Here is a 21,206-nt window from a genome sequence, read left to right on the forward strand (position 1 = left end):
CGACGAGAAAGGAAAATTAGCCCCAAATACAAGAATATTCATTTTGCCAGAGCAACACATACGATACCGCTGTGGGTGTCAGTATGATGAACTTATTATGCTTTGATCTGACGCGTTTATTCTCCTGACACCATCTTGCATTATCACTTTCGCGTTGAGGCAGAACAAAGGGTTTATTGAAAAATACCAAAGTTCCTCAAGTAACAGCGCTGTCTATACGGAACAGCCAACAAGAAAGTAGCATATAAACCGCTTGCTGGAGGAGAGAAACACTATGTCAACAGTGGCGAAATCGAGCGCATCAATTATTAAAAAAGGTTGGGATGGTACAAACTCTGCTACCCATGGAAACAAATTTTCATATATCCATTTCACCATCTAAGTTATTCGGCTAAATAATCAGATGGAATGGACATATGGGCCTGTGGAGTGAAAAACGCTTTTTTATTACTAATTGTATCTCATTTTTAATGGAAAACATCAATTTGGTATTCATCGGTAATTCCTTTTTACGGTATAATATGACACATTCCTATGTTTGCCTTGAAGATGTGTGCATAAAAGCGTGCTCGGGTTTTCAATATCGTTTATCCTTTTGTGCTGTTGATAACCTGTTTATGGAATAACAAGTGCAATGTATTCATTGTTCCCTACATCGAAGCATATCGCAGCAAAAACAGTGGATTATGTCTTAGTTGAATAGTACATTTACCTTTCATTTATACTAGTCTAAGTATTATACGTGGCGATTGGTAAATGCATGGGAATTTCGGAATTCAAACGGGAAAATAAAGAATAATTTTTTCATCTTTTATTTTCAATCACTGGTACATATACATATATTTTCATATCAATGGTCTTATAGTTGTATGTCGGTACATGTAAAGTGTTACTCGGTCGTTTTCAATATACTCGACCTCAAAGAATCAACGCTCGGGTGCACGGTTACCCGTGACAAGCAAATCTCCGATGACCAGTGGGATATAATAAGTAACCAATCGATCAAGACCAATGAGATACTAATACCAAACATTCATCATGGAGTACTGATTGATGAGAGCGGTCCATTCTTCTGCCAATGGCTTAGCCAGTAAACGATTTCTTCCATTCCAATCCAATTACTTAAATAGCATTCATTTGTCTACAGTGTCTGACCTGGAATTGAACAATCAAAATGCTCCCTTACACTCATGTTAGAGAAGTTGAGAAAAGGAAGCTTATACGTAGACGCAACTTCCTCATCACCACTTCTAGGCTCGAGGATTCCTATGGATGGACTGACTTGGTGTTACACGGCGCTCCACATATCTCACAGTTCATAACCGTACACTCGGAAGCACATGTAACTCCCTTTGGGGACATTTGGTGTGCGCCTGCGTAACCGGATACAAAATCGGAAACTTTTGTTCCAACTTCCGTCAATCATGGCCAATTCAAATTCCTCAAATGAGTATAGCATCATCATATCATGCTGCTGGCGAATATCTTTACACTGATCTTTCTATATGTTTCCAAAGAGTTTGAGGCCACTTAACGGTTCCATGGTCTGGAAATATTTACTCATAATAATTTGTTGCTCAGTTGAAGTTTATTTATTTATTTGCACGGTTGTAGGATTCTTTCGCGCACGTTCGTAAAAAGCGGTCAACAGTACATAGGATGTGCAGTCATGATGCACTGCTTGCTGAGGCATGATGCATTGCAGCTGTACACGTTTTACAGGTGAACGAGATGGCAGTCTGACATGCACTGAACATCTGCCTGACTAAATAAACTTCGTACACGGCAAGAAACGTGTGAAAATAAGCAATAGGGGACTAATGGCCTCTTTCATTTAACCTGTGTTATTGATCATCACATTCTCCAAGTCAATTTAGTATGACTAATTTGTAATTTCCTTGAAAACTTATTTAGAGCACTACGGCGTGCATGTACATGCATGACGTGCATTGTCGTGAATGATAATAAATCATTTCCACGTTTACATGACAAAGACATTGCCACAAAGAAGAACTGATATATTGACTAATCCAGGAATATCTAACGACATTAACGACATCGACTGTTAGTCTTATTCATTTGAGATGCTGTCCAATATGTGTACACACAAACGCAAGAAGATTAAAACTTTGATGTACTCAGATTTCACCGATCCTCTGCATACACGTACATTTTTGTATTCAATGTGCATACGGTCGTTCGTGTTGTTTGATGGTCATGATTTCCGACCTTTTTTTCGCTTTCGTTGATCTTAGATCGGTGGAATATGATTATCTTGGACAATACTTCTACCAATCAACTCTTATTCTGCTATATGATCGATCACCTATGTTATAGATTGAATATGAGCAATGTGAATAAAAGTGCTGAGTGGCTAGACACGTTTTATTAGCGTCCAGCCGATGGTTTCATATTAATCACTGGGAAACAAGAATTCAGTTTTACGGTACTTAAGTGAAATAGCAGACATGGTAGTCGTTGTAAAACAATTAATTAAGTGCAAAGCTATTCAACGTACAGTAATCGACTCCCTTACAAACAATATGCTTATAATTAATGCACTAATTAAGCGTGATACCTTAAGGCATGGGTAATTAATATCGGTTTTATAACACCCTTATAAATGGGTATCAGACATTGAAATTACCTCCTCCTTTTTCAACATTGATTGAAATTTTGCCATCGATCTACCTCTCATTAACCATATCGTGTTCCATCGATTATGTAATTAGGACGTACGTTCGATGTATCATCAAGTTTCGAGTCACGAACTTTCCAAACTGATTTACAGGTACTAAAAGATTACGCAGCTTGTGAAAAGTTTGAAATTTGTAATTGAGAATTTGAAAATAAACTTGTGAAAACCTCAATGTGTTTTTCATTTCCCTGAAAAATTTGTACGGAGTGCATATGTTTGTATTCGCTGAAAAAGCCTAAAATATTTTACAAAGACTAAACAAACTGACTTTAAGAGAGTGCATACGCTATGTTTAAAAGAAATAACTTTAGTTTCGAGTAATGCATTGCATTCATACGAGCCTGCTCCCACAAGTAGTATGAAAACACTGACACTTTAAGTTGACGTTTCCTCTTGCATTCCTCGTAACTGATACAAGCATGGTTGGTCTTTCTATAATTACTTAACGAAACAACAGGTACATGTAAGCCATTGTTTACATCCCCTGTTGGCATGCCCCTGTTTTTAGTTTAAAGTTGCCAAGGTTGTGTTACAATTATTTTTGAACAGGTCTATTTCCGTTGACTAAATCCCGCTGTTACCGTTAGCCTGTTGATATTGTTAACCCACTGATACTGAATATCTAAAAGTTGTTTATTTCATTTGATCACAACTCTCTAGCTATTGTCTAATATGCCTCTCTAGGACGTACACAGAAAGTCGTTTTCCCTCAATTCCTTTAGAACAGGAGGCCTCATCCGTTTATGTTGACACTTTGGTGTCATGAAGGGTTCAAAATGTCATCACGAGTATGCCGTGATAGCGATAATCTATACATTGTAGAGTGCAATCGAACCTTAATTGGATCCTTTCAGAATTACGCACTTGTAAAAAATCTAGAATGGTCATTATATTGGTAAATTGAATCCTTTTACAACATTTTCTCCGAAAATAATACATAATACATCATTTTGTTTTACTCTATGGAGTTAATTGATCGTAGATGTTACCCGATACCATGCCGACTGAGATTCAGCGCCGATAAATCGGCATGCATGATACCGATGCCGGTTAAAACTGGCATTGCTATTATTGTGGAGGGTAATTTCATTAAAAGCCCAGGGGAGGACACGAATATGCATCCGGTGTCTTCAATAACGTAATTTTGTTGGTGAAAAACGTTGCAATTACTGTCCAGAAAATGCCGTACAGATTTTTGAAAACCCTTGCATGACTATGGAACATTAGCAAATCAATTTGTACCAAAGACAGTAAATCACTTTCCCCATTAGTACTGACAATATTTTTCAACATCTTATTGAAATAACGCATTCCCTGACGCCTTCCTTACCAGTCGATCATTTTTATGCCTGACATGCCTGACGCAATAATATAACTAATAATTCGGTTTAGTGCAATTTACACTGCCCAAGATTATAACACCACTAAAAATAAATCAGGATTGTATATATATTGTAAAGTATAATCAAGGTCCGTAACTGCGAATTTGATATTCTGCACACACTACTATAATCTGACTATACGCTATGTTCGATAAAAATGTCGGATTCATTTATCAGTTAATTCCTGCAACATAGCATGCAGCACTTTCACAATTGTAAGTGATGGACTACGGCTTTCGAAGCCAATCGGCCATGTGAAGTCCATCACCCTAAGGTAAATATGGGTTAGGTAACACGAAAGCATCTCCTTCCTGCTAAAACAAAATAATCTCAGCAGCCACTCTTATAATGGTTTGAGTTGTTTGGCACTGGGGAAAACTTCTCAATTCTTGTTTTAAATGCAATGATATGCAATATTTATCAGAGGCGTTCCACGTAAGCCATCAAATAGCATCATCTTCAGGGGCAATTAAAAATCCTTTTACGTCAAATTAGCTTGAATGATGGTAAATTTCCTCTCGTTCAACTAAACATTAGCATGATAAATTGGTGACTCTCCTTGACAGGCAAATACGAACTACGTGACAAAAGTTAAAACTGCTACTGCTTGTGGTGGTACATGTGAAGAAGATGTGAAAATAAACAGATACGTAATGGTAAATTATTTATCTGAACACTTAACTTGCTGCTACCTTGTACTTAAAATCGTGGTCAATTTGATCCCGTTCATCAAACTATTGGTACAATGTAATGACGTCAGACAATGTCGGACAATGCCTGGACACTGTCTTTAGATATCGCTTCGAAGAAGCAGCTGTTCCTTTCTGGACGAATGTTTTGTTCCCAACACTAAAGGAACTTGTTCCTTAAGGGCTTATTGTCGTTGTTAACCGTGAGAACTAAGCGGAAAGACAAGTTTTGCTCTACAAGGCTTCATAGTTTGTTGATTCGCCTGTTGGCACCTCGACCAGGTATCAGATACTACATGTAATTCGCCCATGCTTAGGTCGTTGAGTTCGATCATACTTTGATACACCAACGTACATTGATATTAGCTCATAACTACCTAGACGCCTGAAGCCAACCAGCTGGAGTGAAATATCTAAATATCACAAAGCAAATTTGATTTAAGCCCAAATTCAATTAAGTGTAGCTTGTCCCGGGGACATAAAGGCTACGTAAATCTTATCGGTCGGTGTCATGACACAATTTTCAATTACCTGAACCTAGGTAGCGGTGATTAAGTGCTGTCGGAGCATGGGATCTTCGTCGTTGTTGAATTATCTGAGAATGAAAGCTGTAGATTACCTCAGCCAAAAAATTATCGACACTCCCCAGTTTGCACACTCTTGATAAAGGTTGAATTCAATGTGGTTTAAGAATCTTTTCAGTCGCTTTTCCTTTGTGCTCAAGATAAGTCGATAGAAAGATTCGGCTTGTCGCTGCTTATTGTGAACAAGCGAGGAAGACACATACATGTATTTTTTTCAAGTAAATGTAACAAAAAATGTAGTCAGTTAAATACGAAATAAGTGGAAAGGGCAATTTGGGGAAATTCTGATAAGATTATTGTTAAAAGTCTTGATAAAGAACCTATTAGATAGAAGTGTATAGAGAATGTTTTTGCAATGTGCGTTATCAAGGTTTATACCGTTTTACCGCAAATGCTATATTCTTCATGTGGGTTTCGACAGAAAACGTAACAAGTATAGGACAATCTACGCGGTAATGTAAACAACATCATGGTTGGTAAGGAGGTGTCTGGCAGGTGAGATAAATATTATCATATCTGCTAAGAACATGATGTTGGGTCTACGAATTCCGTGGAATACTTATTCACATGTTTAGCCCGGAGCATCCAGGTGTCACATGCGTATCATCTCCACCATGCCTTCGCATCCCCGCTAAAACTTGGTACCAATAACTATTTGTTAAGCTCCGACGGAGGAATTGTTAAACAAATCCGCGTACATGTAGCAATGGACTTGATTTAGTCGTCGATTCTCAAAAAAAGGGTAGCAGAATATTCAGCTGTAAATTTGGTAAAGGAAAATTCTGTCCAATGGAAAGGTACATAGACTCTTCTGAGAGAGATTACCCTATTGTTTTATTTGCCATGCACTTCATGTTGATGTTGAGAATGCGAGAATATTTACAGTTAACAAGTCATTTTGAAATATCACTTGACTGCTTTTTGTAGATATCTAGTACTTGGAGAGAAAGAAATCGAGATTCGTCATCCTCATTTCCTTTATGGCTTGGTTCTGCTTTTGTGCTGAATGTTTGCGTTTGTTACGCAACTTAAAAGTCTCGTTACTCATCTTCATGACCTGAATTCCACAATGCACTGCCTGTTCCGACTGGAAATGGTTTAGTCCTTGATGGTCTTGGGACGTGTCCAGTTACCAATCAAGAAACCTGTAATAGCTGGCTATAGAACTCCAAAACAAAACAGGCTATTCGACCAAAGAAAATTACCCCATTTGGCGTTCTTGCACGAATTAGTTCGTGCTCTGATAGCTAAAACTTGAGAAGGTCAATGGCTATACTTCTTTGACCGACGTAATGCCATAGCACAGCACTTTTTCGCAGGAAATCAAACATATTCAATTTCCCTTTTCTTCCCATGGATCATTTCACATCCATCAGAACCCAAAGAATTGGAAAAACGCAAATCAAAGTAGTACACGGTTCGCTGAGCTAAGTACGAATGAGACAGAAAGAAGCTATGTGGAATATTGTTTTCGCCAAGTAACTGGTTTATCCAAGTGACACTTTTATCTCGGGGTATGAGCACCAAGTGGAGCATATCTCTTAGGCTGTATGAATAAGTACAAGAATGTCTCAAGGATATCAAAGCTGGTCCTGACATTTGTAGAGCATGGTCAGACGTATCTTTATTGCGAATTCCATCAGACGAATGATTTGTGATTATCGCCGTTTCCTATGTCTCCGTCTAAGGGCGTCGAGTATAAATAATGAAAATATTTGCCTATCAGTATCACGTCAATGAATTGGATACAATACCAATCATGTTCTTTGCCTTGCCCCCCCCCCCCTTCCTTTGATACACTGGACGGATATGAGACCGAAATGCTGCATAGGAATAATTCGCGGATAACTCGCGGAATATATTAACAAATGTAATACCAGGTATAATTTTACACCTTAAGTGACAGCGGCTTTTTCCATGACCGGAACACTTTCTTTTTTTCTTATACTTAACACCATGATTACCAGACAATATCTTCTACTTACCGATAGCAATAAGTACCCTTTGAGAATTGAGGGCGAAAAATGCGACGAACTGGAGCAGAAGCGATATATCAACCGTCGTTATAAAACTACGAAAAAAGCCTCAAAAGGTTTATTTATTTATCTTTTAAGAGTATTTGCCATAAATGATACTTGAAAATATAGTTAAGTGTGGAGCATTTGAGATGTTTTGTTCAATCCTCAATACCGAACAAACAGCTGAGTAGCAGCGGCAATTCCGCGCCAAGAGAGTGTAATATGCTTATTTCTCAAGTATTGGCCTATGTCACTTTCGGTAAGGCGAATTGCCTTTGCATATTTAGCGAAAGTGGATGGATGGGAGGAAAGTGCTTAGATTAAGCATACAATCTGCTTGTGTATGGCTCTCATGCGTTATTGATAATCGATGGGTATTATAAGCAGCTGAAGTTGTTAGGGAAAGGTGGAGGAGATTTTTCTCCAATAAAACACGACAGGATGTTCCATTTAAAATATACCTGATGGGAAATGGTGAGGATTTTGCTCCAAGACGGGGTGTTACATTTGACAATTTAATTGGGAGGGGGGGGGGGGGTTGGCAAGAAAGATGTAGTCCATGCGGGTGAAGCACCCGGTGGCATAGATCTCCGAACCTTTATTACCCAAAACCTGTCATGGATTCCGAATCCTGATAAACATCAGGACCACATAATGGCGTAAGGTTTCAAGTTAGAACACAGCTAAAAGTCCGCGCTATCTCGCCGCCCAAGAAACACTGAAAGTGAAATATCAGAATGTTTTTTTAGTATTCTGGTGTATATTATATATGTATATAAAGTATATATAAAGTATATCGAGAAGAATACAACTCCTACTTGGCTATAGACAAGTTTATTAAAGTACTGTCAACGTTTCACTAGGACAAATGTCTTCTTCAGGAATGCATTTACAAAGATAGCTGGAGTCATTCGATGATATCAATTGAGACCAGCTGTGAATAATCTAGTTCTGTAATGCATTGCCTCGTTTATAGTATGCTGCACACGTTTATAAATCTACTTGCCCTGTATATGGTTGGTAAGATGTTATCGATGGAACAATACACTAGCTGTGCGCTGTTTTCACACATCGTAGTGATTTGCATCTTCGTTCTCCTCACGTTATGCCTACAGGCCCAAATGGTAATCTCTCAACAGCTGCAGTTGTGAGCCATCGCGTGGCCTTGGACAGAGAACAATATTCTTCTCTTTCATCCATAGGACGCATCATAAAACATAAAACACACTTGCTGAACCGAATGCTATTGTATTTTTATGTCCCATTCCTGAGACTCGGTGTTCTTGCGCGACAGTGCCACGAATGGCTGCATGTTCATTGCAGTGGCTTTGACTTCATTACAAGCTGGCCAGTACACAAGGACACATTAAATGCATGAATTGTTTGTGCTATGTGTAGAGCTGAGTGGTTTCTTAACATTCATATCACTCTATCTGCATCTGTAAAACAACTTGAATCATGTACATCCGGAAATCGGTATTGCAACCCGGCCCATTGCTTTTAGTTACAAGAAAGCAATAAATATAAACCACTTTTCAATGATGATGTAATTGTATGATATGCGTGATAAAGTAATGCATGGTGGTCTCGAAATACGACGCTGGAAGGTCATTGAACAAATCGATTATCAGTGTCCGGAAATTGGAGCTGCATTTCATGTTTGTAGCCATGATTTACGTGGAGGTAGTGTTTTGGAAGGACTATGGCATACAAGTTGCTATGACTTAAAAATGGAAGCGCGATAGAAATGATGAAACCCCAATATTTAAATGCGTGGTTCGTCTAATATTGTTCCCCATGCGATAGTTGAAACAACATACATTTTAAGTCCCCTTTTCTTGGCATTCTACTTTCTTTTCTGTATAGTAGAAGTGACAGTGAGGAATTCATCTAAGTTCATCTTCTCGATCTCCGAACTAAGTAGAGTCACGTTTACAAACTCGTTGAGATGATGAGAACGTACATTATGTATCACCTTTGACTAAAAGGCCATGGCATGGATAGTTTCTTTCTTATACTTCTAAGTCATATTGTGGTGTAGGAACACGTCTTTTTGTTGAAAGCATTGTTTAGAATCATGCACTTTCGTAGAGAGGTGTGGCCTGTGTCTTGAAACATTGGCGGCATTTAAGGAATCATCCCAGTTTGTATAACTAAAAAAAACTTTTAAAAAACTAAGGCAATCTTTATTATCATAGCGGGTTATTATAGGAATGATGGTTAAGTCGGTCCTTTGATCAGTCAACCGAATTAACACGGGTTGCATCCGATTCCTATCAAGCGATAGCGCGGGCCAATATCCATTTCTCCTTCCCCGAGGTCTATTTGTCATCACCGTACATTTCAATTATTGTAAAGTTGCTGTTTTATCACCATGCTGCATATACTGCAAATAGATTTCTCGATTGAAAGAAGAGATGATCAGCTGAGTTGATTTTTGTGTATTTTAAGAAGGGTTTAAAATCTGTGGCATATATACATATGAATCTGGGCCAGCTTACTCAATCGGCGTTTGCGGTAACGTTGGCTTATGCCCAAACGCTACTACTTGTTATAAAAGTCAAGGCAAGGAAATTAGTCTGACAGATAAGCTACAAATGAATTGGTAAATTCATCTTTGCAAAGAGTTTTCCGACACAGTATTCTGAATCTTAACAAAGGAAGAAACTATGGACAAGGCAACATAGAATTCCTTATGTTTTCTGAAACCATCCTAAGCTATTCATTGCACCCTAGCCGTCTTTATGCCACAGAGACAATTCTGACAAATGAATGGTGCTGCTTCTTGAGAATCATGGCGATGAGAGTGTTACTATTAAATGAAGGTCAGATGCGTCATATTTCTTCCAAAGAATGTGTCGAGTTTCTGACGTTGACCAATAGTTAGTCAAGAGCCAGGTTTAATCTGATTGGACGCAACTCAATTGAATTAGGCTATCTATAAGACTAGAAGTGATCGATCAAGTAGCTGTATGGGTAATTGCCCAATCTGCGACGCTCGGACACAGACTGCCATCAATGTTATACAGTATATGATGAATCTAGGACAGTCTTAGAAATAGCAAACGCAAATGCGACAAAGTCTCCTTGTGGAGGTGAGATTAAGCAGGAGCTTTTTCGGATGATATAATGCAAATAGAAGTTTAACCATAGAAGTCTGCTGAAAAGAGGCTTGGATACATCACTGCACCGTGTAGTCTATTATTATTGAAATAAAGCTGAGAGGCATTTACCGATGCATTAAATTCGCTGCAATTATTAGTTTCTGTTGTTGCATTTAGTCTTTGTGTGCTCGAAATGTGAACTGAGGCGAGTTGATCAGAACTGAGGAAAGACGTAATATCACCATTAAACTGGATATTCCGGGTATGCAGAAAAGGAATCTGTCCTGAAAGACAATGTGCAAAGGGAAATCCTACCCCTATATGCAGCGTTAAAATTGTTTTTGTACTTTTGTTTCTTGGCGATGCCTTTGTTTCGAGATGATGATCCTTCCTCTTAACCCCGAGGCAAACTGTGTGATATCCCGAGATACGTTACCTAAGACTCCGAAGGATACTTCATATTTCAACCTACCACCGTGGTCTCTATTTCAAACCGTTCTCCGCAGTAAGCTCTAGTTCATCGGCATGAGATGTTTTGAACGAAAATTCATTGCACATACTAGTATCCTTTTTGTTTTCATGTGAAGTTAATGAATAATTTCCGTTATGGTTCGTTTTACAACATCGAACTGGGTTAGGATGCAAGAAGGTGTCAAGCTGAGTTCATCAGTCAGAAAGATACGATTTTTACATAAATGATACAGAGTCATTGTTAGTTAGTTCCTGCAGATATTTAACCCGTCCGCTTTAGTCGCAAAGTCATCAACGTGGGTCATTCGGTTTATCACCCCTCACCCTCCCCTTCTCTGATTCATAGTTAGGACACACTCACGACAATCTTATAATCGTGTAAGGTATATTATCATGATAATCACCAGATAAATCATCGCATCATATTCAGTAAAATTATTGCTTGTCACATAATGTGCTTTATCACATTGGCATTTATATATTAATATCACCAACTATGGATTAAAGAATCTATACTTGATATCACTTTCATATGATATGAAGCAGGTTTCTTTATCTCTAAGTAACACCGTCATAGACTTATCATATGAATAAAATAAGGATGGCATTTCCACTGATCTTCTTATTAAGCTTGCTTATTAAGTTTTTAGCTGTTATATTCCGCTTTATCCTTTCGGTGAAGACTGAAGAAGCATTCGTGGCATTTTGTGATAATTAACTGTTTGCAATATATTGTTTTATTCATAGATATGTTCAATATTAGATCCGGTCTCGATGTCTGAACATGACTTGTATTAACTCGTTTGAACTCATTGTCCATTAGACTCAGGCCCATTTTCAAACGCGTTTACTTGATATATCATGTTCCGTTTTCAGAACACATTCCGATGTAATTGACGTTAACATGGTTTAAGAGTATTGATGTGGCCAATCTCTGTTGGCATTTGGAGCGTATCAAAGACTCTTCCGCAAAATTGACGTTACACATACTTTCAAAATATTGTTGACAGAACACCTGACTTTAAATACATGCCATATTTAGCTTTAAAAACAAGCTAAGTTGAAGATAGGAAGTCGCCATATGCATATTTTCTGCCAATTTGAAGCTTATCAATATGTGGCTTGTGGATGAATCAAGTTGATATCGCCCTCCAATTAAACCAGTAACTTAAGTAGTATGGAGTGTGTAAAATGTCAGAGGTCATGCGTGGCGACTCCATAACCTCGCGCCAGACCTGCTGGTGAGGAATTGACGATACTTCCCGACCGGTAATTAATAATCTGTCGTTTAAATCAAGTGACCCTGTTTTGTTAAGCGAACCATTCAACCACAATATACGCCTTAATAAAAATACGATTTAATAGCCTCAGTCTTCTGACGCCATCCACGTTTCAGTTTCCGATTCTTCGAATATATTTCATGATATAATTTGCCCCAGCACGAGAAAAATATAGCTGAGATTTCTGAATGAATCAGGCGTATGATTTATATCAAGCAAAATGTGGATAGTTAACTTAGTCGTGACTTGGTTACATGCTCTTTAGGTTGATTTATGTGGTTATATGTGGCCATGATATAAGAAAACGACTGGGGCGCCGGTATCGGGCCAGTAAGATCATCCATAGATTGGGTTTACTGGCGATGATGACAACAGTATTTGGAAAGTGTGAGCAACGTCAGATATTCCTTGAAAGGGCACTAAATCGTATTTGACACGGCAGATGTCACAGGAAGAGCTAGAGTTGGTATGATCGTATATAAGCTGCGGGATATGTTTGAGTATCGCTATGTTGTTGCTGGGAGTACGATTGGTAGGGTTTGATACAACGCAAGGCCTGAGTTATTGAAATACGATATCTTGCCGGCTTTGTCGAGCTTACAGTGTAAGCAATAAGCGGTAAGTAGGGCTAAAATATGTCGTAAATCTAAATTCCAGGATTCCGGCTCTTGACTAGTTTTTGGCTTTAACTAAAGTCTCTGTCGAATTGGTTGACCTTACCATTATCAGCACTGCTTTATTTCATGCTTTACACACGTGGTTTCAGAAGGGTTTTTTTTACTCGCTCCATGCACCGAAAAAGGGAGGTCGATCAGTTATGATATCGTTCCTTAAAAACGGCAATGTGTTAATCCCCTGGATCAAACGAAGCTTTTTGTCTTGGCGAAAGTTGCAAAACCACAGGCGAAGATGTAGTTTTTTATTGGAAGCATATTTTACTTCGAAAAACATACGCCGTTGTTTCCTGAGTTAGTCTAGTTCGAGATGACGTATTTAAAGGGTATCTGAAGACTGCGTAAATTATTATTTCACTGATAAGGCACCAAGGTTGTCTGAAAGAATGGCGTCATATTGATATGGTATGAATGACTTTGGGCATATTCTGTCTGAGAATTATTGAAGTAGATACAAAAGCTGTAAGCTCACCTTTTGCCCACTGGGCAACAACACTCTTCCCCGCAACAAAACATGTTTGCTTGTGGGTAACAGCTAATCGTTACAAACTATTGGCTTCTCCGGCTATTTCAATAACTTTCAATGAAGTATCAAATAGGCGTTTCAGATCCTGGTACTCAGGAAAGCACTGGAGCGTAGTTATTTTGGTGCTAGGTCGGCCTGGTGCTGGCTGCTTGGCCATGTTGGCCGCCTCTGCCACATGACCGCGCTGAGGCATGTCACTTTGGTATCATTTATAACAGAGTAATGAATCTGTAAGGGATATAGGGATATATGATGTCTCGAAGAGATAGCTCTCGATCGTTATTAGCTATAACCTGCCAATATTTGTATGAATTCAGTTTTGGGTCATTCAGCAAAACATCAAACATTCGATGATGACATATAAGGCTTCCACACATCCTTGGTGTGTACAGCCGGGGCGTAGGCGTTTTTTAACTTTGCTTAATGATTGAGACGTTTTCATTGGCTAAGGCTAATGTGGTGACATACACAGTTCAGACAGTTTCGGGATGCGTTTTATTTAGCACATTCTAAGCTGCCTTCCCATGGGTAAATTAATATCCATTTCCTAACGATATGTTCCTATCAAGATATCGTCTGTATTGACAATCGTTAGATTTAGTCATGGCTTATTGGTTTTTTAATGCCCGCACGCCTATCACTCAACACGCTACTAGTCCACCACTGATTCAGATCAATCACCATCTCCGGTGGCTCAGTTGTCCAATAAGGGGTAATCAAAGCATACACAGCCGCGGAGACATTTGTTTGAAGAAAAACAAACGAAGAAAGAAGGACAACATTCCTGACATGTAAAGCCCAAATGACCTGAGAGACAACAATAAACAAGGCGAAGGAAAAAAGTTAAGTAATAGCTGAGTTGCATTTTAGTGGGTTCCAATGTGTTGACAGAGAAATGCGGAAAAGGTGGTCAGTTTTATCGATTAAGAACAAAGCCAAGTGTAGCCCATTTGCATTACGTCCATTGAATTCAGAGATAGTAACACGAAAGAATTATGTAAAGTAGGTAAGTTACATTTGGGCCTTTGAGTTGACAGATAACAACACGGAAGAACAAGACCTCGTTGAATTGGCAGATAACACAATGAAAGAAAGAGGGTCCAGTTAAAAGCTAGATCCATTAGTAGCTAGGCATGCCGTATAAGCCGTATTAAGCCCGATGAATTGCCGTACGAGATAACAACACTGATTGAGAAGGTTTTAGCTCGTTTACATTTGGCCCGACGAGTTGAAGGATTTCAACTCGAAAAGAGACTCCACAAACAAACGAGGAAGCTGTTACTATCAGCTCCTTCATATCTTGTGTCCATATGAGTAAAACAAAATCAAGTTGGCTCCCAATGATCCGTGTTATACCTAATAATACTATCTTAGAGCAACCACAGAATATTGACAGCTTTTTATGTATCATAGGAAGATCACATCGTCAGTTTAGACATGCCCATTCGTTTGTAACCGCGAGATCACCCAATAATGATATCAAGTATAAATAACCCATACTTAATAATGCATTGCATTGATCATTGATGCTTTTCCCAGAAATTCTCATGTTGCACATAAACAGTCTACTTGTGCACAACGAATTCCAATGTATCCTTGGTAGCCATATCTTGAGTGGTAAATGATTGCTAACGAGTGACTGTAAAGGGAACATGATGAATAACTAACTGAAGGTAAGATAAACTAATCAATCAGTTTACTGTCAACTTATTAGAGGGATAATGAAGAAATGGAGTGGGTTCGCGACGCAGCTGAGCAATGGTCATTAATTTCTATCCAACTGATTTTACAAGAGGTTTATTGTGATAGTTACTGATTGAGACGTTGAAATATGCAACCATTAACAAATCAATCACACTCTTGTTTGGAAGAGTTTCTGTTAGTCTCTGCTACTAATTGGCTACCAAAATACTGGACCGTAGTCTTTTTTTGTGGTTTGTTATTATGCTATATTTAAGCATCTTAAAAGCATCTTCTTGCAATAATTGTGATAAAATGATTCTAACCCGTATGGGTTTGTTGAGCTGGTGCACTTAACTAATGAGCCAATAAAAAATAACACTGGACGTGTCGTTGGACGTGTGTGTTCTCACTATTTGGCACGAGAATATACAGTTTGTGCAGAATTACGCAACCGAATGCTGAATGGCCAATGAGACAGAACTCGTTGCAGCTACAGCTTCATTCCTTCGACCTGCATAGGTATTCAAAATTATAATAAGACTTACCTATAAGTTGAAGCTTGATTGAGATTCTATCGAACTCCAACTAAAATCGGGAATGGAGTAATAAACATGCCAATTTAGCCTAAACCCACCAGTTTAGGCAAAACCTAGTGGCATGCCATCATTGAGATGTCAACCTTTACCGAGCACGTTCATGTTTAGAGAAAGCATCACTGATGATTCAATTTCCAACGGTCGTGACCTGATTAAATAATGATAATAACGTTATTGGAAAACCGTCAACGTTTCGTATAAGGGCGGCCATGAAATAAAATAAGTTGGTTACCATCATTTTACCAGATGTGTCAGAGAAGCAGAGCGAGGGCTTTGTTGTCCTTTAAAACGTGCTATATGGGGATAATAATGTCCGCCGCACATATTTGATTCACAATTTGATCAGAAAATACATACATGTACAACGACATTCATAGAATATCACCAGTGACAGATATCCAGATTGCTGTTTTGGAAGAAATCTCTTCAGTTCTTTGTAAATGCATAAATGAGATTAGTTAAAAGCTGCTAACCAATTCTTTTGCATGGCCTGAGGCAGTGATCATCGTATACTAGTTATACTGGGTCTCTCAATAACATCCGACAGAGAGCGAGGTAACATAATAATCTAAATTAAGCATTGGCTGATCAATTCTCGGACATTGATTAAATTACTAAGAATTGTCTGATTATTTGGCATCTCCGTTCGCCTCTCGTTGACCGGGCCATGACAGTAATATGCCCCGTACCGGTCAACATCACATTGCACGACAGACGTTTATACATTGAGATTTCGTAGCGTCCGTGTCGTAAACTTGAGTATAGACCATATGTGAATGTTATGATTTCCGACAATGTATTTTTCTCTAAACTTCTCCTTTCACCTTGCTAATCGACGTGCCCTCCATGGTAATAATCTGCGTGCATCTTCATAACCCGGTTTATACGACCATAATTAGTTACTTTAACAACGTATTTGGCGTATCTTTCATGTGCACTTTTAGCTAGGGGTTTGGGTCGTGTTTGAATCGGCCATAAATGAAAGATCCTACTTTAAGCGTGAATAGTGTCAGTGTTCTGTAATAAAGCATAGACACCTATCCGCGACTTCGTGTAACTTTATTTGACCTTCCTGGCTCCTGAGTACAGGTATCCCGCGAATGCCGATCTTGCTGTAAGGGTTTTACGCCGCATATCGCGCGTCCGAAAATAGCGCATGCATACTATTGGACAATTGAAACTGCTCCTTAGAATAGAGTCTGCCAGTTTGTGATTTGTCTTCAACCTGGTATGTAGCTTTTGATCTTGCCCAAACATCCAACACCCCGCCCAGCGAAGGATATTAAGCAGTAACCCATCTGGTAAAGACGACAGTGCTCTGTGTTCAGTCTTATTTCCTCTATGCCTTGTTCATGCGCAGATGAAAGGCGATCAGCAGGAGATCAGATGGAGAACACGGTCACAATTAATGATCCAATGCAACTTCTTTAAATACTGCTTATGCTGGAAAACTACATGATGGTTGAAAAGAAGCGGCCCCTTTGAAAATCGATACAAGCTAGCGATTAAAGTGTGACTATTTATAATATTTCCCCAATATTTTTTTTTATAACGACGGTTCGTGTACATTTAGTCGTGATACCTCTTCGATGTATAGTTCTTAGGGATGGCCGCAAAAGTAAGATACTGGCCAATTTCACTTGCAAAATCTCGTATCCTATCCTATCCTTGTAGGTTTGTATCGGATAGGAAAAGCTGGAATGTCTTACATGCAGGAACATGTAACTAACTAAGCCCATGTAATGATTGGTAAAATCGAGCAAAGCCAGGGTTACGTTCGATTTATTTCGAGGTCTTTTAAAATAGATAATTGAAAACAGATCGCGCATCGATGATGGTTCTGCGGTCGACTGCTGAAATTAGCCCCATTCATAATGCATATCATGTTTTCATTGAAACACATGTCATTCCCTCTCAAAGGTAAGATCTAACCGTCTCTTGTACGTTGCTTCTACAACTCGCAATGGACGGGAAAACGAGAAGTTTAAAAAGTACGTTTCACAGTTAGAATGTTCCATCGAAGAACTTGAATTGTCCGATGTTATTTCAATCACCTTAAAATGAACGTCTTCAACTGCACCCCCAAGGGCTCATATGCGTGATATTTCAACACTCGGCGGAGACTCGCAAATGCACCGCCACGCTTCTAAGATAAAGAACCTGCATTGCGTGTTCACGATCCTTGATTCATCAATCTACACTACACCTCGTTAAAATTGGGACAATAACTTTGCCAATCGCCCATGCCATCATGACGACATGAAAAAATTTCCGCCTTCGCTTGCCTTGCTATCAAAATCCAATAAGAACGACGCCAAACCATTTTCTCCAAAGGGCATTTCTCGCTCCTGCAATATCACACTTTCACTTTTCCGCAGATGGCTTAACCTGGCAGACCCGCGGAGAAAAAAATTGATATCCTAATTTCGCCACTGGCTAAATCTCTATTTACGTCCATTATTCTGATAGATAATCCTGGGTACCTATACTATACGTCTCTACCTGTAACGTAATTTTCTCTCTGGCATGAGATACCAAAATGATTCCATTAAGCATCTTTAGTTTCTGACAAAAGATCAGAGAAGGAGATAATGCTATTATCATTGTAGATTGGTTGGAGGGGACTTGCTAAAAAAATGTCCAGCACTATGTGATGGAATTAATGGTGAACCGTCATCCTCGGACGTTAAGAAGGTGCTGATGCGCGTAGTTGGCAGCAAGGATTTCATGGTCTGACTATTAGTCTGCAGCAAAAATGCAACAACTTCAGAACTGCCTTCAAAAAAAAGATCCCCAACTGAACTTTGTTGGTGAACTGTTTACCCTTAGAAAAGTAGAAGAGGTGAGCCTCTACTAAAAGTTTAGGATAACTGGGGACCCTGTGAGGGAGGCTGCTGGGACTGGTTTTTTTTCAAGGAGTGTTTCCATCACTGCCGTAAAGACATGAAAGACGGTAAACCGAATTATGTAAAGGAGTCTCGGCTCAACCCTATAGTCATTTCCTCAGCCACGAAACTCAGTAAGTCACAAAATATGTTTATCAATGTTTGATTGAGAAAAGTGTGATACATGATCATCACAGGTTTTATTTAAAACTTGTAACCTGAAAACAGAACGGGAACTCTTTTAGGCAACATGATATGACATATGCTTTGTCATGATCTTTTCCTAAGACTCGTGATCGTGTAGGCATAAAAGAATTAGCCGTACTTTATCATAATATTACAAAAAGTCTGTGAGATGATATCTTGAGACTACATACACAAAGGGATCTTCCATATCAAAGACCCCCCTCTCCCCCCTCTCCCCTCCCTGAGTTCAAACGTGAAACATTGACAACCTCAAATGGACCAATGTTTAGCTGTGAGTTACTGCTGGTGGGGATAACTCGCAGCGACAGTATTTCGCTCCGTAGCCTTCTCACTGTCATCTCCACTGGGTTGCTGATGGAAGAGCCGTACAAGTGCACTTTTGTCAGTGATGACGCAGTCGTCGGGGTAACGGATCATTGGCTATTCCCGATGGTACTTCATAAGTATATACCGAAAGGCGATACTGCTTACTAAGTCTGTTGTCCTCATTAGCGCGCCCCGTTCCCGAGCGGGAGCAGATTATTTCTCGATAACAATTTTCTTAGTTCAGCCTTTCATATTTTGATCCTTTGCTGAATAGTGGTATACTATAACCCTTGAAGTTATTAAAATCACATCATTTTTAGATATCGAAATTCTTATAAGGCATTTTCTTACAAATGTTATCTTTGACGTCGTTCGACACCGCGTATCATGATCATTGCCTCAGTTATTCTTTACCATTGCAGAACAGATTTTTTTAAAGTTATTTCAGAGACAAAATCGCCTTCTTAAAAATACATTACGCAATTAAAAACAAAACTTTCACTTGAAAACAAAAATCTATGACATGAAGAAGAAAATGCCGACGCCTGGTTGCGCTGACTGTCAGATGGAAGATATTGTCAACTCCGATCAAGAATGGATTGAATACATGGCCTGGTATGTTCATCTATCATTGCTGACTGGCGTCATTTGGTAAAATTGGCAGTCAAATAAAAGTTAGGCCAGAAATGCAATGGTGATTTAATTAGTCGAGTGTAAATATAGACAGCAATTTGATTTAATCAGTGGTCTGCTAGGTGAATGATGAATGATGGCACAGCTTTAGGATATTTGGCGTCAAAGTTGCCCTTTGGATCCCTGGAGGTGATTCCCGACAGGACGTTCTTGGCTTGGGATCCTGCTGAGTATGCAGTGGAAAGGGAGGATGAAAATGACACTTTAGCGACATCCCGGAAAGACCTTGTCTCATTTGGGCAACCAATTGTCCTCATAAGACACTTTCAGCTCTTAAACAAGAATATTTTACTGTGTACGAGCAATAATACCTCATGATTCCATAATCTATCCTTGTTACGAATTTAAGTGTACGCATTCAATTCAACTAACATTATTCATTCTTCGTTTTTGTTACCCCTTACATCATCACAGTTAATTAGATCGAGGTATTTACCGAATTATTTCCCACGTGTTTCTGACCCGTGGTCGATGACCGTTCAGCGTACGCATTCTGCACTAACAAAGGACTAGCCGGCCGAACAACTGCTTCAATTCACAGAGTTATTTGTAAGCTGTGAGCCAGTGTTCGGATTTTATATCAGTTCTCCGCTGCCGAGTCCTAAATATTTTTTATTTGTGTTATCAATTGATAAAAAAAATTGTAGATGGATCTAATAAATTTTATGGGTCATCAGTAAGACCTGCCATGTTAAGTTCAACATTTAAAATAATAATGGAGTGTGTAAAGCGAGAATTGCTAAAGCGTACGCTTAGCGATCCAATCCATATAAGCAAAATATATTACTAGTCTAACAACTACACGTTGTTCATGGATTCAGGTAGGCCGTGAGCCGGTGTGGCGGGGATAGTAGTCCTAGGGCTGATAGTCCGTGTAACAATAGCCCGCATTGCTAAATGTTTTGGTTAGGGTTAGCGGTACAATAGATCATGCGGCTTAATTGGTCAAATACAATGCTACCGGACTATGACTCCAGGGGGACTATATCCGCTGTCACACCGGTGTTCGTACTATCCATTTTTTTATCCGCTGCTTATTCGGAATGTATTTTATTTTTCGTGTTTCCAATTGGTCAGAAAAATTCGAAATGTCTTTTGATAATATATGTGGGTCACCAGTGAGATCCGACACGTTAGGTTGGATATTTAAAAAAATCTAAAGAGACGATTACTTCAAGCGTACGCTTGCCGATCCAGTCAGTAAGTTAGATACGTGCGTCTTACATGTACCAGCGGTAAAACGATGTATAGTTCATCTTGTACAATTTTCTTCGCTGCTCACTATGAATGTATTTAATTTTTTCGTGTTTCTAGTTCGTAAAAAATGTTGATAACTTTGATAAAATGTATTGGTCATCAGTAAAACCTGACGACTTAAGTTGGACGTTTATGTGGTGTATAATCGAAGAT

General features: G+C 39.0%; 1 protein-coding gene across 4 annotated transcripts in view; it reads left to right on the forward strand.

Moving 5' to 3' along the window:
- Window positions 1-21,206, forward strand: part of LOC135491879 (RYamide receptor-like) — a 97,040-nt gene that overhangs the window by 48,174 nt on the left and 27,660 nt on the right. The gene's annotated exons all lie outside the window — the stretch shown is intronic.

Source organism: Lineus longissimus, chromosome 1, assembly GCF_910592395.1.
Source record: "Lineus longissimus chromosome 1, tnLinLong1.2, whole genome shotgun sequence".
NCBI lineage: Eukaryota > Metazoa > Nemertea > Pilidiophora > Heteronemertea > Lineidae > Lineus > Lineus longissimus.